Source organism: Numida meleagris, chromosome 10 (genome assembly GCF_002078875.1).
Source record: "Numida meleagris isolate 19003 breed g44 Domestic line chromosome 10, NumMel1.0, whole genome shotgun sequence".
Taxonomy (NCBI): Eukaryota; Metazoa; Chordata; class Aves; order Galliformes; family Numididae; genus Numida; species Numida meleagris.
In genome coordinates, this window is record NC_034418.1 from 5243625 (window position 1) to 5269855 (window position 26231).

At 36.6% G+C, this 26231-nt stretch overlaps 1 long non-coding RNA gene across 1 annotated transcript in view; it reads left to right on the forward strand.

The window, feature by feature from the left end:
- The window catches only part of LOC110404388, a 224545-nt gene that overhangs the window by 124432 nt on the left and 73882 nt on the right, over nucleotides 1-26231 (forward strand). The window contains exon 3 of the long non-coding RNA XR_002442216.1: nucleotides 14976-15047. This is a non-coding gene — a long non-coding RNA (uncharacterized LOC110404388). The remainder of the gene's footprint in view (nucleotides 1-14975; nucleotides 15048-26231) is intronic.

Consider the following 26231-nt stretch of genomic DNA (forward strand, 5'->3'; position numbering starts at 1 on the left):
ATTAAAGCTTAAAATGTGACAGGATTTTCTGCCTGTTTCATAAAACTAAAATTTCAAATATGCTGCTAATTTCTTCAAAATGAAATGAGACCTATCAGAGTCTCGTGTATGAATGCATGTAGTTGCTCTGTTCCATCAGTCACTGGGTTTGCAGGGTAAACATATTTGGGTCTCTGTTCCGAATCAAGCAGAGTAATTATTCAAAGGCAGGTCTTCAAAAATATGGGATTATCCTGGATGGTTGTAGCTGTTTTCAAGGTTGTTTGCATCTGACTAGACTCCAATGCATGCTGAGGAATTTTTCTGGGTTATAACTTTGTTTGGTCTGAGCAGGCAAGAAGTTCCCATTTTTCTTGTTTCCTTGGGAAAAAAAAAAAAAAAAAGGTTTCTCAAAGAAATTATCAGGAAGTGAAACCTGGAAGTAATATCTCATTTTAAGGAAATAAGATTGTCTACTTCAAAGTAGCTGATAATGAGTCTCTTGTTCCACCAGGTATTCACATATTGTGTTGCAAAACAGGTTAGGTGCATTTTTGGGGAGTTAGTTACTTCAGTCTTTCTCAGAAGAATAGTTTATGGAACTAGCACCAACCCAATTAAATGATCATTTTGATAAGAAAAATTGTACTTTGTCACATATTTTCTAGATTTTATATTCACCTTGTCCTAACAAGTTAGGGTTAGAATTGTATATCCCTTTCAGCAGACTTAACAAATACATAATAAATGTTAACGTATTTTTGTAAGAAAAATATTATATAGAATACTTTAATAGTTCAATAATATTATTTCAATCTCCAAGGTTATAATCATGATTTGTAGATATCTATCATTTTTTCTTTATAATTCTTTATCTTCTAAGCATCTCAAATGCAGTTGGTAAGTACATGTACTTTATCTGGCCAACTAACCTGTTTATATACTTCATGTTTCTGGTTCTTTCCAACCTTAATTTTTTCTTTCATATTCTATTTTTTTGTGTTCTCTCAGTTTCTTTTAATGTGGACACCTATGAAATGACTGGCAGCATGAAAATAAGTGCTTAATGAGTGAAGAAACTATTATAGTTAACAGGAATGGAAATTACAGCATATGTAATAGGACAATCATTACTTTTATAAAATTCAGCATGAAATTGTTAATGTCTCTTGACAGTTTTTTAGTAATTAAGATTTCATCTTGATTGTCTTTCTGTTAACATGAAATGATATGATGGTTAATATTGCTTAAATCACAATGTTAAGTGAATGAAAAATTAGTCTATAATCCTCTGGGTAGTATTTGTTACAGGTTTAACCTCACAGTCTACCCAATTTAGAAAAAGGTTTCTTCATTAAATTGTGGGTGCAAATATATAAAATTGGAATACGTCTTGGTAATATATTTATATAAGATACATACATACATTTATATACTCTTCTTGTTTTTTAAACCAATAACTCTAAATGAAGGCTAATTATGGAGTATGACTGAAAGCTAGACTTTCAGACTAATAATATAATGAAACTCATGTACAAAATGGAATTGGTCAAAAAGGTATCTATGAGAGGATACATATTACCATTATTGCAGCTCAGGTAACATTTCACATAAGATATAATCTAGATAAGAAACATCAAGGCAGGAATCAGGCTAAGCAGGTGCTTACTCAGGGGATAAAGGGTGTCATGAAAACCAGCCTCCTACTGAGCTTGAAAAAAAGGATTTACAGCTGTTGGCTCTGGTCATAATGAGGTATAACAGAAAGACCCAGAATCCCAACTAGAAAACAGAACAGAAACTTACCCACACCCAGAGAACTGCAAAGAGCACAGCAGCAGAAAGAATCCCTAAATATGAGAATGAGTTAATAGAGAAACACTGCTTCAATTTATTTTGTGAACTGTAGAAGGGAAGGTGTTTTGGCAAGGATATTGTGCTTAGGTTTAAACAATGTAAGTTACATTTCTGACCACTCAGACTTATTCTGTCACTTTTGGAAAGTCACCTAATATGAATATCTGCAGCAAATTCCTGCTGTCCTCAAAAGATCTCAGATCAGTTCCTCGATTTCTGTGGTTTTGTTCCCAAAGTGTAAAGCTCTAGTAATTGCAATTTTCTGTCTCTGGTTCAATAACATTATTGCTAAGACTCTTCAGTGCTATTTTATCTGAGGTAACCCACCTACCACTTATTACACTGTTGAATGCTGCTGTTTTATGTTCTGCTTGAGCGCTTTTCAAACATCACTGGCATGTTCTGCCCATGAAAACCAAATTAGTTATACAAATTACTTATTTAAATTAAAAAACTTCTAATTTTAGTATTTTGTATTTAATTGCAAGGTTTTTAAGAGCTTCTCCCATAACTTTGCTTTAAATTCTGTTACAGAACAGTGAATGTTCTGAGATAAAGTATTGTGTAAAGCAGTGAATACTTACAGTATGTAAGCTACATGTATAAGAATGCATATAAAATATATAAATGAATGTATGAAAATCTGTGGGGTTGCTACCAGAAGCAAACAGACTTTCCCTATCAACCATTTAAAATCAATTTGAAGGCATTTGGAAAGCATTTTAAAGAGCAACTAGGCATCAATAAAATTTAATTAATTGGGTCTATGGATGCACATGTAAATTGAGTGTTAATTGTGCTAGCAATTCTTTTCCATTAAAAATTAAACTCATGATTAGTAACCAAGAAAAAAAACAAGCCAATGTTGTTCTATAAACAAATCTCATTTTCTTTAATTGTGCCCTGCTTTAGATAACAATCATAATTCTCAATTTGCTTTGTTAAATGTGAGCATCACTGCAGCATGGGAAGGATCAATTGCCAGTGATTTTAAAATTTCACACAAGTGTCATTCAAAACTTTTGATGCAAGTCTCTATTTAAATTGCCTAAGCCCTGATTTGGGCAAGAATTGAAAGTTCTTGTTTCTTAGGCAGAGTACCTGTTTGTTGTATTAAGAAGAAAGATAAGTTTGTCAACTGTATTATTCCAAAGAATTGTTTAATGGAAATGATGGAGTTTTGTGGGTATCTACTTTTATTTACCTACCTGTAGATCTGAGTATATATAGATGATAACTAATATGAGTGTCAGTACAGTCTAGGTTGTAGGTATTTTAAGCTTCAGTTCAGTTCCTGCTTCTTCCGCAAACTCTGCTCCACTGACTTGACTTTAAACATAAATAGATATCAGGAAAATAAATGTGTTTAATTCTTGGAAGAAAGTGAGTAGATTTCAGGAGTGAACAGGATTGTCGAACAGAAGCACATCCACACAAAATGGTACTGAGGTTTCTGCAGTATGAGTTTTAAGACCGAGTCCTCTCCTTGAGGAGTGGGTGCCATATAGGCATCTCTGTAGTTCTGCATCATGTTCCCAGGCAGGCAGTGGGAGACAGGAATTGCAGAGCCCAAGATTTATCAGCCAGATCCAGATTTAGGCACCCATTCTCGAAGTCCCTCCATCAGCATAATGAATGCATCACTTCATTGTCTCACTGTTGTAAAGATATAAAAATGTCTTTAAGAAGTACAAACTACTCAAAGAGAACATAGAGATGTTTATAAGTAGGGAGTAAGGGTATCATTGAATTCAAACTGAGAGGACAATGACAAAAAGAAATGTTAAAAAGAGAGGAGAACAAAAAGAAAACCATCTGAAACAGTACACTCTGCAGACTGTGAATCCAACCTTTCTGTGAAAAAAGGTATTCTCAGTTGGCTTTGCCCCTTCTGTGAAGAAAAATGTCAGGACAAATCAGCTTGTGACTACAGATTTTTTTTGTATTCATTGTTAATTCATTTACTTTATCTAGCACTTGGATTGAGGGGTATCTTTAAGATGATAGAATTTTAAAAGGATTTGAAACCCAACTCAAGTAAAACATGCAAAATAATGTCTTGCTATAATCTAAGCAGGGAACAGCCTGTTGTCTGTCATATTCTAGGTTTGCAGAGAATCACTCAACGATATTTTAGTACTAGCAAAAAGAGACTTGAATAAAATGCTAACAAATAGTAGGGCAGAGTATTTTACAGATAATGAAAAATTCAATCAAAATACAAAGAAAACATTTTATAGCTTCCACACCAAACTTCAAAATCCTTCATTGTGTCTTGGGCTCAGGACATCTGTCCTTGTAGCATCCTCATTTCTCAGGATCTTCTTTGACAATCATGAATAGAAGAGCAGGAAACAAATTTTTAGAAATATCACAGCATTCTTCCTGCATCCCTGTATGCCTTCTTTCTGTTCATAACAATATAATCTGACAGTTGAGAACCTGGGATATTCCTCTCACATGCTAAACTATGGAAGTCCAGTCCAAGCGCATCATAGCCTTAGGGTAAAAGGCAAGAAAACTTTGTTAGAGGCAAATTTTCAAAGGCAGAGAATTGATTTTTTCTCTTTTTCCTGAAAAAACAGGAAAAAATATATTAGTGGTGATAAAATGATTGCCTAAATCTCACTGTATTAAAAGATATGTATGTGCTTAAATTATTAATTCACTTCTGTCACCTAACATGGAACTTTTTCCACTCGTATTTGAAACTTTGGAATTTTGATGGCTGAATGCAAATATCCAACTGAAATTTCCTCCAGGGACGTGTGGTTTCTTCTTTCTGCACACAGTGCTAAGGTGCCCTTCGTTCTCATCTTCATCCTGCTTTCCCTGAAAACAGCTCAGGCCCATTCTATTGCAGCACTCCATGTGCCCGTGCTTGGCTGTGACTCATGCTGGAAATTGCATTTAGTATCTCCCGTGACTGAATCAATAACTTAAAGTAGAGTAGGGGAGCGCTGTTGTAGTTGTGTAATTGCTTCATGACTAATTCAGCATGAGTTGCTTTGCTTCTCCCATCCAGCATGTCCTAGCCATCCCAACAACATCCTCTGTCCAAATCCAAGGAAGTGGATTCGCAGATTTAGTAGGGCAAGTGGCCAAATCATGGTAGTTTTGAATGTATCTATGTGTTTTATTTATAACAGCTGTAACAGTGTACTTCTATGAAACGTACAGAGGAATATAAATTCATTGGTCTAATAGATTTTATATTTTGAAACATGATCACAGTGCTTAAAGATAGTATAATGATTACATATTTCATGTAGACAACAGCCCAGGAAATCTGTGCATCTGACTGAGAAGTGACTTGAGCCTTCTTGTCGTGGCTCCAACTTCCACATAAATTATTAGCAAGCAGCACAGAAGGTGTTATCAGGAATAAGGGGAGCTACTTGAAATCCTGGCACTTGAGTCTGCACTGATCCCAGAAATGTCTGGCCACTAAAAGATTTTCTGTGCACACAGATGTTCATGCGAGGCTGGACAGCGTCTCTTTCTTACCCGCTCAGATAGGAGATTGAAGGCTCTTCATGGTGGGCTTTGCCTTGTACCTCAGGTACAGATCCTGCATACTCCAACCATTCTGTAATTTTACATGTTAGTATTCCAGGTTGCCATAAAATGAGCAGAGATTGAGATTGGTTTGTTTCAACTTTACATCTTGCACTCGGCTACAAGTAGGGAAAAGCAAGTGTCCTTGGGAAAGCAGCTGTAGAGGACTTGGTTTGCTGTGGGGGAGCAAAGACGGTACCAGGCTGGAGAACACTGGGATCATCTAAAGAAACACACTGGTAACTGCCCCCCTCCTCCCATGTCAGATAAAGTTTACAAGCATGCTTTCAAGCAGCTTAAGTCTCCTCCTAATCTTATAAGAGAAATGGAATTATTTGCTCTTGCTTATATCTACAGTGATTTCTGTCTCTCTTGTCTGTCATGTGAGTCAGATCTTAAACCTCTTTGTAAACTTCAATTAAATGTTTAGCCACAGACGGGGGGATGTGTTTCAGACAAGCTCTGGTGAATGTACTGGTGTGTTTTGAAGCACAGCAATGTGAAGTGATGAAAAAATTAGCATTTTTACTGTTGGGCCTCAAGATGATCTGAGAAGTTGCTGCCATCACACACCAATCATATTTTTGAGTACAAATGAGTATGCGTGCAAAATTGAGGACACACATCTAAGTCTTTCAGTTAATGTCTGAATGGATTAAGAGATGGGTAAAGTCTCTGCAGGTGAGACTTGAGCATTTGCTAGATGGCAACAAAAAGATGAGTAACTACAGTTCCGGCTTTGGGAGTTGAACCTTTTTCTTTTCATTTCAAATCTGTTAGCTACCTTTTTGGTATAGCTTGCAATATCATTCCTCTGAGACATTGCTGTCCTGTCTGACACGTGTTCATTTAGGGCAGATTTACAGCTTGGGCGAAGGGCCGTGTTAGAGCTGTCAGACAACTGCTGAAGCTGCTAACTTTGCTGTAATGTCTCCAGCTTGAAGAAGCTGGTGCCAAAGTCAGTCACGTTGATTCTCACACAGCTGTGGGCAAGCAATTTGTTTCCTGCACATCTTGTCTGCTTCTTATTCCTGGAAAATGATAACTGTGTATGACCGGATTGGACGGAATATTCTGAGCTGGAGATATGTTCTCTTGTCCTGGATGTTAGTTCAGCAAGCAACTTTGTAGAAATGACTTATTTGTGGTTATTTTTACTTTCTATTAATTGTGACAGCACTTATTAAACTAGCAGGGATAAATAAAACTTCCAGTTCCATTTCTATAAGATGTCCCTTTCAAAACACTTTTCAAAAGGAATTACACCTTTAAAAAAAGTTTTGTAAAATGCAAAGATATTGTGAGATTAAAAACAATGGTTTTCCCATGGTAATAGAGTTATGTTTGGAAAATGCACTTCCCCATACTTATTTCCATCATAGTAGTAAGTAAAGGTAGTGAAATCTCAACATTGTAATTTCCTGTTGGTAAAAGCTGTTTCCACAAATAAGTTACTTCAAGAATTATATTCATTTTATATCCATAAATGTGAAGAAAAAATCTAAATATTTCATTTGAACCCATGTTTCTTTAGACTTTGAAAAATTTTGTTACTATATGGAATTTTAAATTTCAAAACAAGCCAAAGTTTAGTGCATAAAGTACATGAATAGGAGAAATTATTTCACTAGGACAGACAAAATGGAGCTTTTGATGTCAAAATATTGAAAAGGTACTTCATCAGTACATTGCAAAAATAACTTACAGCTAACAAACTGTAGTCTACTTATTGCTATACTGTAACATAATATTAACAATAGTGTTATGAGTGGACAATATTATATAATGTAACATAATATACTTCAATGCATATTGAATGACGTATTCAGATACAATGGGCCAATAGCAGTGTTCTGTAATGTACATACACTATTACTACTAGAATCTATAATTGAAAAGTAATGATAAATATATAAAATGAAAGCGCTCATTACTGCTCTCTGAAGGAGAACACCAGAATATGATTGATTATAAAACGTATTTTTGAAAATTCATTTAATGAGAAATACATTAAAAATATATATATTTGAATTGGGAATAGAATTCCTCATGGGAAATGAATACATTTCAATAAACTGAGTGCTTAATTTAAAAAAAAAAATCCACACACAAATTCAAAGATTGAAAATGGCTTTGCTAGGAAATGTCACTGTGATGGGAACTTAATTTAGATACTGGATTAATAGATGCAAAGGAAGACCAACTGTGTGAGACAGTTGCCAACATCTCTTTTCAAGCTCGGTCACTGTGTTTGTTTAAGATATGGAGGACAATCCCGTTAGCAACTGAGAGCATGCAGTACGCAGATCCCTGCTTTTGCCATCTGAAAAACACACAAAGAAAAGGCAGGTGAAAAGCTGAAAATGTTGCAGCAACTTTTCTAAATAATGAAGTGACAAGAATCAAGTGTTATTTATTCTCAGCATTATGTCCTATTCTGTAAAGCTGCTTCCAATTTATTTTTGCCAAGATGCTTATTTACTCTACAGTAGGTAATACAAAAAAGGCCTGTCATGAGAAATGCACTTTTCCCTTTATCAACAGACTCGTGAGCTGTGCCCTCAGTTGTGTGCATCCCCTTGCTGGCTGAAGTGTGCTCGTGGTGGTTTGGGTGAATTTGCAGGTGAATCCTGTGCTGTTGGCTCCTCTTGTCTGCATTGTACACAGCTCAGCTCTGCCCCGTTCCATAAGCTTGCGCAGTGTTGGCAGTGATGATTATTTCCCATGGTTCTCTGACCCGGAAGGTGCATTATCTGCAGGAGGAAAAATCAGAGCTTCATGAAATCTAGTATGAGAGAAACGAGCAGGAGGAAAAGTTGCTGATATGTTTGTTTTTCTCATGCTGCTTTGCTTGTGTCAGGTTTCAGGCCTTGAATGCCTTTTAGTTTGTCCATGTACTTTTTGTTTGTTAAACTTCATGTGCTTATCTAACTTCCTAATCTCTTGTGGGGATTTGATAACCTTAGTGTTTTTTTCATGCTGCTCCTGGTGCCTCTGCCATGATTAATGGGATAGACCACTAAACTGGCCACCTCTGAAATTATGGAATGTGTTAATCAGGTGGACAGATGACCTCAGGGAGTGCAGTGACCCTGAGGATCAGGGGTCAGATTTAAACAATATGACAAATACAAGGGTGTTGTCATTTCAAACTAAAAAAAGGGTAAATAGATAAAGGGTAACTTGAGAGTGACATACATATTTCTTTTAGTTTGTATGTATCAAAATTGACTTTTAACATTAAATAACAAGTAATGTATCTTCTATGGCTTGTTGTATGAGGTCAAAATTTCAAGGGGAATATTACTGGTAGGGTACAAGGCAACAACCAACACAAGATTTGGTTTCAATTTTGGTGTTTGGTGCAAAATAACTTGTTACTTCTGTACCTTCACTTACTTCTCTATAGATATTAGCGAATACATTTCCTTGTAAAACCCTTCAGGAAGGGCTGCCTCTACTGCTCTTAAGTAGCTGTTTTATGTATTGCCCATCTAACTGGAAACATGACATCATGTAGTATCTTTAGTTTGAGTATGGAACTTTGTTTTTCTTTCTTAATGGTTATAGCAATCTCTGTGGAGTTGTACTATAGGACTATAAAGGGCTCAGTCTTCAGCCAGGTACAGCTGAGAAGAGGAAAGATGTGAGACCAGTTTGTGCTTCCCTTACGCTGACTGGCCAGACACTGAAACAGCCTTTGTCATAATTTAACATGTTTCTAAATTACACTGGTTTAGTAAGTTGGAGCCTGACAGAGCAGTGTATGATTTGTCCTGAACATAGCATGTGTTCTGCCAGGTGCTTTCTAACTCAACTTTCTACTCAGTCCATGTAGGAAATAATTAGTATAGGAATGCATTGTGTCAAGGAGAATTGTCTGTTGCGCTTCATGGGATTCTAGTCATAGCTATACAGATCAGGTTGGTGTGGGATGTATGGAGCTTAATTGTGTCCAGCCAGTGAACCACCAGGCAATACTGTATTCCCATAAAGCTTCTGTTCAGCATAATTTGCAGGAGAATATAGTGTGCAGTACTATACCTCGGTTCACCTTGATTCCCATCTGTAGTCTGGGGTATTTCACAAATCATGTAAAAAGCAGTATAAAAAAACTCATCTCTAAATAGATCTAGGGTCAGAAGTGTTGTTAAAAAAAAAAAAAAAAAAGTGTTTTTTTGTAATCTTGCTGTTGTCACGATTATGCTGATCCAAGAACGCTGCTAAGCCAGGTTGCCAGGTTTTGTGATGAATAGTAATATCTTTTCTTATGGGTTACTCTCAGCTATCGTTTTCTTTCAAAGATTGCTGCTTCAGTTTCCAACTTAAGAATTAGTCAAAGCTTCCCTGTTGTTTTTTTCCCCCCAATTAAATGTTGACTGGTTCAATAACAAAAGTCGTCTCCCCAAAAGTCTGTCCTTGCCTTAGGAAATTCTCTCAAGAATTCCTGGATGCTCTGATATGTGTTGGTGGTGTTGACGTTAAAGGAGACAAAGCAGTGAGGAATAACTCATAAACCATCAATTCACCTTTATTACTCAGATAGATCTCTGACTTGGTAGTGGCAGCATGATTGATTGATTAAGGAACATAGCTTAGCAGAGAAACTGAAGAAGGAAAGGCGTGCTGGAAAGGTAACACTTTTGATGTTTTCAAGTAATATTCAGCATTGAGTGGGAAAGAAAAAAACAACAAAGCAACCTGTTTTTTTTTTTTTTGAGAAATATTTAATAAATATGTCCTTAGATGTCTTTCAGTTTGTGGGTAATAACTGAAATGAGTTCTGAATATGGTCGACTGAGACTTGGGATGGAATGAAATATTCCATTCTGAGGGCATGTGTATTTCTAACCCATGTTCATAAATAAATAAATCCTTTATAACAATAACAAAAAAAAAGAGAAGAAACCCTTTTGCATGAAAACATGTTTTAACTGTATTTGTAACACTCAGTAAATAAATTACAGGTTTTATATCATTCAGAAAGAGCTGCGAGTGATTTATTCAGTTATTAACTTCACACGCTTGGAAGAATGAATTAAATACCAGTCCCTGATGAAGGCTTTTGGATTATTCTGCCAGAATATACCACTTAAAAGTTTTGGCAGCTCAGTGTGTCGTATGATGAGCAGGAGGATTTTGGTGGAAGCTAAAGCAGATGAGTCTGTATTCTGACAGTTTACAGCATCTTATAAATTCCATAAAATGAAAATGAATTATGTATTATTGGGTTTACATAAGGTCACCGAATGAACTCTGACCCTTCTCTTTTCTCATTTGGCTCAATTATTAGATGAAATGACAGATCTGATCTCTTTTCAAATTGTATTAGAGGGGGCCTCTTTATTTTGCCCTCTAGCAGCAATTCTCTGACAGAACTAGGCAAGTGCATTAATTATGATTGATTTAGTGGGTCTATAAGGTGATTATTTCTCAAATTCTACTTCTGTGCCAAAACCTTTTGACCTCTCTCAGGCCACACAGCAAATGAAATCCATAAGAAGATTTAAGAGGGGTCTGACCAGCACTGCAGTTTCCTTGTGCTGTTTGAGCTCAAAACACTTTGGGACGCCCAAATGCAAAAGATTGAATTACCGGGACATAGTGTGGTTAAAATGTTTAACAATTTGATATCTCTGTTTAAAGAAAATGGCATGAAATTGATCACAAGGGGGGGAAAAGTCTCCTTCTCTGGATGGGGGGGAGGGAACAAAAAGACCAAAAAAGATTTTTTGCTTTCTAAATTAGGCTCAGTAAAAAGATCAAGATGCCTCATATCAAGACTGTGCCGGAGCATGCTACATTGCAGTGAGAATAGAATTTCAGTCACATTCTTTTAATAAAATGGCAAAATAACTGCAGAAGTCAGTTTAAGGGTCAACTTTTCCTTGGTGTGACTATAAATATTATGGATTGCATGTGTGTATGCATATGTGTATACCCATATTTATATAAGCATAGTAAAGAACACATTTTGAAACCAAATCTGAGTTCAAAAAGAGAAACTGCACACTTTACATTTATTCCTAAGTAACGCTGATGCTTTGTTTATAGGCTAATAGAAATGGGAATACAGTTTCCAGATAGACTGCTCTGATTTTGGCAAGCTGAGTTCACTGGGAGGCCTGCAGTAATAAACCATACCGTACAATAATTCTAGATATGAGTGATGTGTAAAAATGTCTTTTAAAACTCTCTTGTTATGAGCCAGTTAGAGGATATGTGAAGTGAGGTAACTTCCTCCTGAGCAGAGCAGACAGGCCCTCCGTGCGGATCTGCTCCGCCTTTCCACTCTACCTGATTTAAACCTTTGCTGAGTTGCTTCTCCTGATAGCTGATTCCTAGAGATAGAGGCAGGGGAAGTAGGAGGGGGAGAATGGAAATTGGGTTATATACACTTCAAGCTTTCCAGGAGTTCTTCTATTGTGGGAAGAGTCTTTTTTCTGAAAAAAAAAAGACTGTTTTTACTTGAAAAGCAGGTCTTTGCAAGATGGTCATTGTGAATAGTAATCTTGCTAACGCTCAGCAGCTAAATCTAATCTATACTTATTGAGCATATTGGTTTCAAGACATTAATTGCAAGTGCTATAAATTTGTTTGGGACATTTTCACATACCTCTTAGAGGGCTCTTATTATTCAAGTAGGGCTTTCATGGACTCCTGCACAAAACGCAGAGAATCCAGCTAAGCTGGATGAGTTTTTAATTGTTAGTTTTAACTTTTTACATGTGAGATTAAACATCAAAAAATAGAGGATTTCAGGTGGATATCAGTACCAAGTAGGTAAGAAATTTTGTCTGCAGTTCAACATACTAGAGTAGAATAATTTAGTACCACCAAAGGGTGATGAATTAAAAAAAACCTCCAATTTAGTTGCAAAGTTCTCTGTTGTTCCAAAAATATTTTTAATTTAGTTTCATGGTGTTTTTCCCTGATTTATTAATGTGAAGCAAGCTTTGAATGACAAGTGCGAGTAACTGAGCAGTGCACAGATGTCACAAAGGAGAATTAATTAGGAACATAAACATCTAAAAGTGTACTTTTATGCTCATTGTAGATGATCATGATAACACTTAAGCATGTTTGTTTCCCTGAACATTTCAGAAAATTAATTTGATTAAGACTCAGGATTACACCTAGCAAAAACAACATTGCTAGAATTTCCAAGTAGTGGAAGTATGCCCTTCTGCTAATTTATGTTTTGACAAAGTGTTCAGGAAGCACAGGGTGAATGGAGAAAACGTCTGATAAATTTGGAATATTTAGGAATAGCCTGAGAACGTAAAAGGTATCTTCTGTAAACCATCTGTAAAGGGTTCGTGTCTCTTCTCTGCCTGAGGTAGGGTGATCTGAGATGAAAATCTCTGCTTTGAATCAGGCAAAGAAAGAACATGACCTGGCTCTTGCAATCCCGGAAGCATCCCTGCTGTTCAGTACATGCATTCATGCACATACAATAAAAATGGGAACCAGGAAACAATTCTGCTTCTGTGGAGCTCTTCAAAGCAGCGTTTGTAATTCTTTGACCATGCTTTGTGACTGGTGTCATCCTCTAGTCAGATCTCTGCTGGTGACACCATTTCAGGGAAACAAACTGCTGGGCAGTTTTCAGCTAGCTGTGCCAGGTGACGCTGGGGTGTGGCCTTGCTTCTTTTGGTAGCTGTTCTCCCAGGCTGTTGCTACTGACAGGCAGTGATTTTCAAGTCCCGTTACCACTAGTGAATTACACATGGTGCCCCACTATGAGTTCTGGATTTGTTACTTCGTCAGCATAAATGAGAACACTAACATCTTTATTTAGCATCCTTTGCAGGGAGCGCTGGTGCCTCAGTTAGTGTGCTGAAACAAACAAAACATTTGAATAGTAAAGTGTGTTTTTTAGGAAGAAATGTGCCTGCTGAACAATAATGACTGAATTTTCTGGGGGGATTCCTTACTGTCTGAGTTAATCTTTTCAGCCACACAAATTTCTGTGCTGGAGCACATGCAGAAGCAAGAAAACTCAGCAGCTGTCTTTGTGTTGCTTGTCAGCTGTTCTCCCAGATCTCTGTGGGAGATCTTAGCACAAATCCTGTCATTTTGAATTGTTTGGCTAGTTTATCATTAAGCTTTGCCAGTGATTTTGGTAAAGGTATAACACCTGTGTTAGTCAATACTTGTTCATCTTCCTTTCTGTTGATACTACTTGCATGGAATTTAATTAGAAAATAATTGTACATCTGCTCTCAAGGGTTTGCTAGCATGGACGCTTCAGCTCTTGATGTAGTATTTCTAATGCCTAAATTTTGGCCTCATTAAAAATTAGATAAAAGTCATAATGTCCAATATTTGACACTGGAAAAGTATAATGTCACCAGTGAAAACAAGCTGGTAACTGAAGTTATGATATCAAGTACCATAACAAGGACTGATGTTGAAAATACTGGCTTAGAGATGCATTGTATGTCCTAGCATTGTATGAGGAGCCAAGTGCTGTCTCAGCTCTGCACCTCACTGATAGATACTGTTTGATTTATAAGTAAGTGAACCTCAATATGTTGAAATAGTAGTGGGTCAAGTCACTGATCTTGCCTGATTTTGAGTTCCTTCATGTATTCTGTTTCACGTGTAAGATGCTTTGAAAAAAAAAAATTTGAAATTTCAAATGATTTTCAACTGCACATGAACTTTGTTGTTTTTTGGGAAATATGGCTAGTAGAAAATAATTCTAAACCTCAGACACTGGGTGTTGATCTGAAAAATAGTTCTCTTTTCCTTTTCCTCAATATTTACTAAAAAAAATATTTGAAGACATTCTGAAAAATGAATGGTTAGGATGATTTCATCCTGAATTTCTTAAATTCTTTTAGAGATTAGCTCAATTTGTTTGTTTGGTTTTACATCATTTTGGGTTATATAGCTTTGCAAAGAGAGAAATAACAGCTGAGAAGCGAGGCACAATAAAGAGATTTCATTTTTAAGGGTGACAGTTCAAACTATCCGTGTCATCATTAGAATCTTTCAAAAGACCATGTTGTATTTTTGCTCTATTAGACTATGACTCTGTTGTGGTTTTTTTCTTAATGATACAAAATCAATCATATTTTGGTTTTTGTTGTTTGCATTAATAGAGAGCAATTAGTTCCACTGCAGCTATGCTTTGCTGTATGTAGAACTGTAGAAATCAAACATGTAAGCTTGATTATTGATCTTTCATTAAATAAATAAGAGATCTCAGGCACTGAAGTTACTATTTTCACACTTTTTTAGACAACACTGATTCTTTTTCTTCTTGATCTGTACTCTCTTCCCGCTGTTAGATGACAAATGTTCACAAATAAGAACTCTATAGAAAGAAGATAACTGGACAATTTTTTAGACACTAGGAATTTCCCATGGGATATTTATGACTATCATGTTCCTTAAGACATAAACTAAAGGAGATGGAAAAATGGGGAAGGCTACTTCCACATTAAAGGCAATAGATGTATAGCCATGGTGAAATTAAGTTATGTTTCCAGGCATGGTATATTGTTGCTTTCTGTGGAATTCTGCTGGGCTTACCACATTTGTAATTTCTTTCTTTTTTTTTTTTTTTCTAGTCCATAAGTCTTTAAAAGTACAAAGACTTTACCAAGGATTTCTCTGAGGATGCAGTGGAAGTCTTTTTCCAGGTATGATATTAATACTAAAATTATATAGTACATGTTAGATTCCTTTCCTGACACGTTTTGGTTGCTATGCTTGCTGTATATTACATATTATATGTAAAGATGGTCTAAAATATCTGCGTAGTAAGAATAGCCTTTGAATGTAACGTCTCACAACAGCAGTAGCAGCTTTGTACATGGTATCCTACCAGTCACTTGTCTGATGCTAGTCTTCTTCAGAAGACTTCTGCAGTCCTGCAGGGCTGCAAAAATGTTAAGATGTCCCTCAATCAGCTTTCTTCATGTCCACTTGGCAAAATTGTGTGTCATCAGTCCAATAGCAAAAATTCTTTTTTTTAAACCCTGCATGTTTGTCCTTATCCTTCTTCTGTGTGTAAGTAGACACTTGCACCCGATGTATGGCTAGGTAGTACTAATGTGGGCTTTGTACAGTATTAACGTGTCCAGGTAGACAGACTGGAGAATTGTTTATATGGATTCTGTGTAGCTCAGTATTCATTTCTGTCTTACCACACTAGATTCTTTTTAACAAATAGAAGTTAATAATTCTAGTCTCTGATTATGTCAGGCTGGGCTCCTAGAAGCATTGGTGTCACAGTTTATAACTCTCTTGCAAATAGGAAAATTATTTATGAGAATGAGCATTGTTTGTTTGTGAGCAGCCTGAACTTAGATCTGGGCTGAGACATTGATCTCAATATATCTAAAAGCTGAAGCAAATTGGAAATGATGTTCAGAGGTTACATTTTAATCTCTGAGATTTTTGTGCCTTTTTCTTTTTTTTTTTGGTGATCACTTTCGGTGCTGAAAGCTCCATTCACTTGGCTTGAATCTGAAAAGAAAATGTATTACACTTTAATACTGACACAAACAAATGAGTTGGTTTTAGTTTCTGTCATCCACAAACCGCTATGTTTATAATACCATGAGTGTATTAATGGACAGATTTAATGATATATATATTATTTCTGTCAGGATCCTCTAAATTACTTTTGCTACTACAATGCACAAAATGATGATGTATTTCAGTGAACAAAGGAAGGTAGGTTACACTTGTAGTGCCCATAAATTCTTTGTTCTAAAAACATCAAGGCTTTTGATACAGCACAGTGCTTTTCAGGAGGTTTGCTAGTAAAAATTAACCAGTGGGATGGAAGGTTCCCTGATGAGCTGACCTGTATCACATTTCCCTGGCCCATTTCTTGGCATTCTGAGATGGCACTGCCTGACGTCCTGCTTCACTGCAGCTTCTCACCGCTAGCGTGTTAGTGTACCAAATGTGCTACATTTGGGATATCATTCTGCTTTGTTTTGGAGTTAAAACCACCTTACCATTATCTTGGAAAGGTTTGTGTGTATGAAGTGTTTCAGTCAGGATTTTCTTTATGCATTTCCTGTTTTAAAATGTCTATTATGCATGTTTGTTCTTCGTATTTCATTTGAGTCCCATTTTCACTACTGAGTGTTGGCTACTCTCCTGCCACTGTTTTGAGTTTTGTTCATTTCTGGATAAGGTTTGAGGAATGGGGGGATGATGGCAGAAGTAAGAAAGAGGTTCATTTGCATATTTATTATACCAACTCTGTAAGAGACTTGATCACTTCAGCATTTTGCCATTAGTTTGCAGCTCTGTCAGCATCCAAAAGCTGGGGTTGTTAGAGATTGACAGTAATTTCGGAGCCTGTAAATTATGAGAAGAGGGGAAATACTTTGTTTACTTTTAGTAGTTTCAACATGAACACCCATGTTGGAGGAACATAACATTGCCAAATCAGGCATTTGGAACTCGGGCAAGAGCAGTGACTCTTACCTGTGCTACTTCAATTTAACCACTTGTGAGGAAAACAGTATGTGCCCATGAAATTCGTGTTTATAACAGGAGAGTCAAATTAAGGTTACAAGGGCAGCTTGGTATTGTGGAACTATTTAGTATTCAAAACTGAATACTTGGCATTTCTAAAGTGAGTTTTTGCATAGTTTTTAAGCACAAATTTCTCTTTATGCATTTCAAAAATATATCTACACCTTCATTCCTTCCTCTCAGTTATTGCAAGGTTCAAATCTACTGACTTGCTTCAAGTTCTTGTCAGAAGACCTTGGCTTCTTCTATTATTAGACCTTTTAGACCTTCCCACAAATAAAAGAATCCTGAAGAAAAATTCTCTCCTGAGAATGCATTGCAAATCGTCTCCTCTTTCTGTTTTGAGCTCTACACCAACTGAAGTAATCTTAGATTCCAGTTTGAAAATACTTTTTAATTACTTTGATCAAGATTTTCTAATCTAACCAGAAAGCCTTCTAGAGAAGAGAGGGATATCTGATATCTTGGTATTTTTTTGGTTGAACTTATTCTCTGGTATATTAATTTTTGGTTGTTGTCTGAGAGAGTTTGCTTGGTTGTATTTCCAGTTTCATGCATTCTTAATATGTGGCAGAGACTAGCAGAACTTAGCCAAGCCTTCATCTGTGAGTTGTTAATTGGAGTAAATAAAATCCCAACTAGTAAATAACAGTTAGTTGAAGATTACAGACTATGTGCAAATGGAATAATTTTGTCAATATTTTAAAAAATTAAATAGTCAGACAGTAAAAGCAACAGAAAATTTTCCAGGGAGGAGAAGGTTTGCTTGCACTAAACTAGTGGAAATGTTTTACTTGGATTTGTTCATGATATAATCTACTGTTTAAGACCAGCTGCGTTTTTCAGAAAATAAGTTAGATCTGAGGAAGATGATTTAGATATAAATTGTACAATGGGATACCAATTACTGCTGTTCAGATGATTAAAAAGAGGGAAAAAAAAGACATCTTTGAATCTAAACAAACAAGATAATGGAGCACTTTTACTGAAAGGTTGTTGGACTGTTCCCACAGTGTTGTCTGACTCTAGAGAATAAATTGTCTCACACTTCTCAATAATCTCGCATGGATCCTCTTTACTCTGTCCTGCAATACTTTTTTTGTTTACAAGAGTAGGAATCTTAACAACAGGGTGGAAACAGCCCAGTAATATAATGCAAAAAAGCTTGGGAAAAGAATCTGGGCAGTTTCATATTCAATAACAAAATATAAATCCAAAGCAAGATTCTGAGAAATGAGAAACAGAAAAAAAAGAAACAAAAACCACAGATGTTCAAGTGTTCATTAACCAAATCTTTGCAAGAAGCGATTGAATAGAATTACCTACAAAGAGAAAGTAGCATTTTAACATTATACAATCATGTTCCTCATGGCAGGTGACATCTATCTCCTTGACGGAGACTGTATCTCAAAAATACATTCACTGAGCTGTCTATAAATTCAAATAAACCCTGCAATTTAATTTTCAACATATCCATATGTTTGAGAATCAAGCTTTCAGCAGTTGAGTACAGTTTGTGTTGATACCACTGTACCCAATGAATAAGGAGGAAACAATGCAGTGGCACTGCAGTTATAGCCAGGTTTGGCAGGAGGCTGCAGGAGAGAAAGGACTCGTCCCGGTGTTCTGGGTCTAATTCAAGATCCAGTGAATAGAATTTCCCAGAAGTTCATCCTTTCTTGTTTGGTCAAATGCAACATTTTTCATGGTTTAGAGGAACTATGTCATTATTTAGTTAGAAATACAAAGAACCAAATGTGTCATTGTGTACCATGGAAATGCAGCCAAGAATCTTTTAAGATAAAATAAAACCTTTAATTCTTTAAGAGAAATAATACAGTAGAATGCCTATTCATTTAACTTCTTAAGTATATATTTTCAGAATATCTGATCAGTTATATTATGTGCAAGAGAGAGAACACCTGAGACAGTGCTGCAACAAAAGGAAAAATGCAGGAGTTTTTTTCATTTTTCAAAAAGGCATTTCCAAAATAAATCTTATTCCTTTGTGCGTGTCTGATGGTATTGTTGCTACTGAAAAATGATATCTTCTTATAAGGAACAGCTTAAAATAATGAACAAATAAGAACTGAACTGAGGATTCACGTGCTCTTCTGGAACGTGACTGATACTGGGACTGAAGAAACATGCATAGCCTGACAATGGCAGGTCTATTCACACAGGCAACGGGGTCCAGGGGAGTGTATTGGGATCAGCCATAACATTTGGAATAGTTTAAATTATTCAAAAATGTTCCTGGTGTTAATCAGTACTTATTGGGGTATCAAATTGGCAGTTTCATTCCTAGTGTTATGTGGTAGTATGAAATTTTGCTTTGTGGCATATCAGAGCAAAAGCCATTTATTCTTGAGTATCTTTTAAGTCTAGATTGGATGCGACTACCGACTAGAGAGGGAAAGGCAAAAACTCTCTCCGTATGTCTTGATCTACCAAGCTCTTTATGTTGGGAGGGCATGTGATGAGATCAGCGCACCCCTGTGTGTGCTCCCCAAGGCAAATAGCCAGAGGCAGATTTTTGTGTAGAACAAAAATATGTTGCTCTTTCTGTGAATGAAAAAGTGTTCAATCAGAGTGTGGGCTGTGATCACGAGATCTTCTGGGACTGTGTATAAAATGCATCAGTTTACACACCAGTTTCTTTATTGGGGTGATGCTAATTGTTACACCTGAGTCTAGAGAAAGTATAATGACTGTGAAATGAGTACAAACTGGAGTGTGGAAGAACTTAGGCAGCCCTAACCAGTGAGTGCTCAGCTGCCATGATGACTTCTCTTAGCCATTGTCATTGCAACCAGCTCAGATACCAGCTTCTCCAGTTCAGCTCTTTCCTTCAGAGACAACATGGCCATCTGCATGGCAGGCCGTTTAGAAGTTCCCAAAGTTTGTGACTGATATTGATCCTAACAGTCTTAACAGTTACCTGTGATAAATTTTCCCAGTGAAACATTGCCTTTTATCGCTTTCCTTTTTAAACAGAGGATGATTTGGATTTGATGTTACATCAAATAAAATGAGACAAATATGGCTAATTAATTATGAAAAAAATATATATTGGTGACCACACCTTAATATGCATTTCTTCGTGTCTTCCTCGTATTGTTATTATGAGGCCTTCAGGTTTGAAATCTGGCCTCTGATATTTTTTGAGATAATAGAACCATGTTGACTTAACCTACCAAACATACGCTTATTGAATTTGTGGAAACTTTGGTGTAATATTTTAAAAAAACTTTTCAATGATGTCAGGAAGATTTTGTTACAGAACAGCTACATGGGACATTTCACCTTTTACAAATCTGACACGGAGCCTTCTTAAAGTGCTTTTAAAAAAATGATAAAATATTTTAGAATAAACTAAGTAATTGCAGTCCTTGAAAACAATCCGTAACATGCAGTTAAATTCTAATCAGCTGCAGTTTTCTCATCTTTCAATTTTTATCAGCCAGAATTATTCTCATGTATAAGAATTTTCTTTTCAAATCTTCTCTTATTGTTGTGGGATTTTTCCAATTTTTTTTTAACTGAGAAACAACAAATGTTAAAATAAATAAATATGCAGTTGTGTAGCTTTGAAAATTTATTGCACAGCTGAGGGCATTTAAATAACTTAATTAACAAGCTCTAGCCTTAACATTTTCTCTCTTTAAGGGGGAAAAAAAATCAGTTAAGGTTTGTCCAATTAAATGTTAGGAGAGTTTGTTGATTTAAAAAAAAAAAAAAAAGACTGCGATTGTGAGCTTACAGTTTAAAAAGAGAAGCTCCAGAATAATGAAAACTTGCAAGCTGATTAATTCAGTGGAAAGCTGTTCTGTGCATAGTTTCCACAAACTCATAAGCACTTGGGCATTTTTAGCCCAAATTTAATTATAGCCTTTGATAATCAGGCTTCGCACAAAAGAAATCCCCTTCTTCCCATAATACTTGATGATGTAATGCTCTATTATAACTCAGAACTCTTCCCCCAGCACCAAAAACAAGCCGTCTTCATGTCAAGGGAAAAAAAAAAAAAGGTGACCTCTCGTCTCAGAGTTTTACATTTCATGTTCTGCAAACTGATATAGATCATCCAAGATTGTGCTGCTTTTTAGTTGTTTTTTGCTTCTTGTTTTTTTAATTTGCTACTGGCTGAAAACAGCTAATAAAGGCTCGGTTCAAAGCCGTCTATTTCTTAGTGGGGGGGAAAAGATGTTATTCTGACATCATTGCTCTGAATGAGCAGCCTGTGGTTCATACAGTATGTGCTCCCCTGGAATGACAAATTTTCTGCCTTTTTCTGGGGGGAATGTTCAGGCAAAAGGAAAAAATGCATAAGAGAAGCAAAGAAAATTCATTTGTATAAGCTGGCCCCCCTACTGTGGAATTTTCAATTATATATATCTAATTATGGCTGTCAGTTGATGAATTGAGAAAAGACATTTTTTGTCCCCCCTCCTTTTTTTGTCTCTTCGTCATCTCTTCTGTTAGAATGATTATAGCACACTTACACAACTAATTGCCTTACTGCTTATTAGTGATACAATTATGCAGGCCAGACTCCTTGTGTGAACAACCATCTGCAGAGAAAAAAAAAAGTGACACTATTCAAAACTATCCATAATTTAACCAATGTTATTCCAATGCACTGAGCTCAGACAATTGTTGGGCCTTCATATTTCATACCCAGCCTGGAAAAAGAGGGTTGTGGGTTTTTTTCTTTTTTCCCCTCTCTTTCTCTCTTTTGCTCTGTGCACTGATTCACCTCTTTAGACCCACTGTGAATTGGAAAGAAAGGAAGAGAAAAAAAGTGCTTCATATGTCAACAAAAAGGAGGGAAGTGAAGCATGGCTAATGCCCATTCCTCCTGTGGGCAATTTTTCTTCAAATTTTATACTAATAGGCATTTTTTTTCTGCTTAGAAACAGTTGAGAAAGTGCAGATGTCCTGACCACAGAAATCTGTGTATGTACATTTGCTGGCTTTTAAAAGGTTTTAAAGCAACTGATGTACAACACTTAACGGAGCAGAAAGTTTCCAGCACACGTAATGGGCTCTCAGGAGAACAAGCACCGCAGTCTGGGCACCCAACAGGTGGAAGTGCATGGGGCAGAGCAGCTCAGCATGGTGCTGACCCAGCTGGTGGGTGCACCGGCCTGCAAGACGCTGCTTGGAGGATGGAGCTGGAGATAATGCCAAATGCTGATGGGAAGGGGGGCAAGGAGTTGCTCTGTTTTTGTCGTTTGCCTTAGTTCCTCAGTGTGGTTGTGTTTATTGAAGCTCTGAAGTGTCAACCTACTGATACAGTATTTTCAGAGTAAGTAGGAAGAATTGTGGAAACCAACAATATTTAGTCAGCATTAGTGTACAGAAACATAGATGGGGAAAAAAGAGCCAAAGGTCAGTGTCAGTCCCTCTCAGGGTGAGGAGTATGGATGCAGAGGGCACATAATTCTTTGGGCTTAATGGATTTTAGTCTGACTGTAATATAAAGAAGAAAGAAGAGTTTACAATCAGCCCTGGAGATACTGTTAAAAATTCTCAGTTCTTGTATTTCCAGATTTGAAACAGTATCACCCTGTACATCAAGGAGAAGCCAAGGGATGGTTTGAAAAAGGAGGCTTTGCATCTCCTCCTGTCATTCTTCCCACTATTTTTAGTGCTATTGGACTGTCATCCTTACAGCAAATATCAACCAAAGTAAATATATATATGCTCGTGCTTCTAGAACATCATGGCTCTGTAGGCGTATACTCACCTGAACAGCTTTTGCCTGGGTTTAGACCTTTGGTTCTTAAAAACCCAGGATTTAGAAATTCCATTCTTCACCCTGATTCATTCAAAGTATGTGCAGTGTCATTTATCTGTAACAATTTTAATGCTATGCCCTGTTATTGTGAGCATGCCTATTAGAACAAGAATGAGATCTATTTGTCTTCAAATAGGGTTCCTGCAGTTTTGTTCACAGTGTCTCTTAGGGGGCTCCTTTAATCTCAGTGATTTAAATGCACATTCAAAATGGAGAAATCTAAATTCCTTAAAAATGGCATACTTCTAATATCCTGTTTCTGTGAGGGGAGAGTTACAAATCCGACTTCTAATGATTCTAGTCCTGAACTTCTTAGCTTCTAGCGTGGCTAGCAAAGGTAGGAGGGATAAGAAGCACTGCCTTGCAAATTTGAGTTTTCTGAAGCCTCAGTTTCATGGACTGCATTATTTCCACTTTCAAGTATGTTTTTTTTTCTCAGGGATAGTGAAGGACTGCGCTTCTGCAGTGATAGCATTAGGTGCTGTGTGATTTCTCTCATCTTTAACAAATCAATAGATCTTTCTTGTTTTTTTGCTTTTTTTTTTTTTTTTAATATAATTGTCTCAGGACAACAGTTCCTGATAGTACCCATAAGATTCTTGTATTAGAAAAGGTTGCAGGATGAAGGTGGATAAAGTGGATGTGTTCTTGGCAGTATTCAAGTTTACATCCCGGTACTATCTGTAATCCCAAAGCAGAGTGACTCCATTTCAGTCTGTCTTTTCTGGGAAGTAAAACCTCATTTTTCTGCATTCTGAATTAACAGCTTAGATCAGAGGGGTAATAGTGGAAGCAGTTAATTGCTCAGTACCTCATACAGTACTTGCATACAAAATGCCTCAAGTTTCTGACTGTAAAACATACTATTAATACTTCAGGCAACCTGACCTTCTAAGAAGCTTTACAGATTTGCTTCTTCACTCAGCAGTGGATGACAAAATATCTTGGAGCCATGTCAGCTCTGCAAAGAGCAGTGCACTGAGTCGTGATGCTCTCAAGGCACACACTTCTGGAACTCTGTAGAGAGAATTTACTGAGTGTCTAATTCTAAAAAGTAAAGTCTGGAAATCCTCTGAACATCACATACCTGAACAGTGAAGTTCCCAACAGGCAAACTAAGATTTTTTGATGTTACAGCCTATTTCATAGTTCCTACGTCATTCTCAATGATGTTTTAGTGGCAGTAAAAACTGTATTGAGCAACAAGAAGGAAAAAAACGCTGGTAGTGTAATCAAGCATGTGAGCAAGACATCTGAAGTATGCAGAGACAGCTTGAATGCTGGCATGACCCTCACTTTCTGTGACTTTGCATGCTTCAGAATTTTTTTGATAATTTTTGTGTGCATGTCTAGACTGTCTGGAGATAATAAAAGTAGTATAATGTGCAACTTCATGTGAGTTTATCTGCTAAAAGCATAGCCTGAAATGGGATTTTTTTTTCTCTTTATTAGTTTTATGTATCTCCTTTAATCACTCCTGAAAATTTTACAAAGCATGCACAAGTTTTATAGGTGCCAACTCTGAGAATGTGTTGAAAATAGTACCCCACTGTTTCCTTGGGGTTGCGGAGACACCCAAAGTGGTTCTTCAACCCAAAGGGGCTGAAGGCTGTAATGGCAGTGGATAGACAGTTATTCAAACAGCATTCATTCCCACTGGCATCTGACTTTTAAGCTTACTCGGTATTGGTACTACTAAAATACGTATTGAATTTCACTACTTAGACACTGCCAGGAAGAATTCACCATAAGGAATTTCTCACTTGCAGAGAAGTTTATTTAAAAGAGAGACATGTATTTTAAAGAGGTACATACATGGCCTGTATCATCTCAGATGGCTCAAGTTCTTCTGAAAATGTTCTCCATGTATTTTAAAAACAGGCTGAACAGAGTAGGTGGGCACACCATTGTGATGTGTGGGTTTCCAAAGTTGCTAAAACTCGGATGAATACTTCTGACTACCAAGCTGCTGACTAGGCCATGTGTCATACGTTATGACAAGTTTTTTCATGATAAATGAAAGAACATATTAGTTTTGTTTCTCATTAAAATGCAGCATAATTCAAGGTTTTAAATATTCATGGTATGGATACCTTGTTCTCTACCAAGTCTGCTGTTAAGGTGATGTCCTTCTGCTGCTGTCATCTAAATGCCTCTTCTTGGATTTCCAATAATTTCTATATTGCACAAGCATGGTTTTCTGTTTTGAAGAAATCCAGTGGATCTGTATGGAATTTGTGAACACACTCAGGTGTTCCTGCAAATCATATGATTTTAGCATATTTTGTTGGGGCTTTTCCTTTGTGATCTACTCTAATGTTCAGAAAATTTCACAGGAAACCTTGTGTTGTAAGGGACCTCCCTTCTCTTTAGTTTCATCTAGCGAGTTTGGAACAAACAATATCAATCACAAGCTGATGTTTTACTTGCTGTTTTCTCCTCCTATTCTTTAAGTAAAACATAATTATCTACAAACCATGCTTCACAGCCCCTCTGGTTTCTGGTCCATTTTACAATGGAACATCTTTGGGAACATGCTGGTGGCCACATCTTTTGCCAGGTGCTATGTCTGTCAGGCATTTATTTGAATTAGGTCATCTAAGTTAAAATGCCCAGCATGCACAATTATTGATCGTAAGTAGATAAAACTGCCTTTTTCTGCTATTAGGTGATACTCAGAATGGCAGTGTGTGAAAATCCTGTCGCAAAAGAGAGATGACATTTGTAAATTTGAGAAGAAAAAAATATAAAAATTAAAAATTGGTGAGTCAGTGATGTAACTTCTTAATTTTGAACAAGTATTTAAGATAAAAAGTAATCGTAAGCAGGAAACCACAGTGTATGTCTCTATATTGAGATAAAGTTCTTGCTTTTGATTCTTTCTTTTTGCAAAGTGATTTTCTTTATACTTTTTTTCCTCTCAGTCTGGGCAGACTTGTCTGTTCGTCACTTTCTTCACTGCATTGGATCTCTCTTCACTGATTGTCCCATAAGATTTTGTCTGTGTGCCGATATGAAGAAACTCTATCTGTATACAACTGACAGTTTTGCTAGGTCACCTTTTGAAAGAGGCATTACATCAGAAACTAGCCCTGTGGGTATATGCATGTGCTGCCCGATGCTTTGGACTTTTTCCCAGGGATTTTGTGTTTCTCCTATGAAGCTCCGTGCACACTTTGTGATGTCTCAGTTGCATCACTGGAAAATAGTTCTAGCTCTCCAGTGTTCTTCCCCACACTGCTTGCCTAGGCAATGGGAACAAGAGAGCCAGCCTTGCCACTTTTGTGGACCTGGTCCTTCATGACACGTTAGAAAAACTGAGAAATAGGAGGAGAAATATAGTATTTCACTTTGTGTGAGGATTTTAAGGTAAAATGAATTCTTGACTAAGACCAAAAAAAAAAAAAAAACTATACCTCTTGATCACTTTTTATTCAAAATCACTGCGATTAAGTTAAAGGAGAAAAGCTCGAGTTTTCCGTGGTGAAAGTTTCCAGATAATGACATAGCATAATGAAAATGA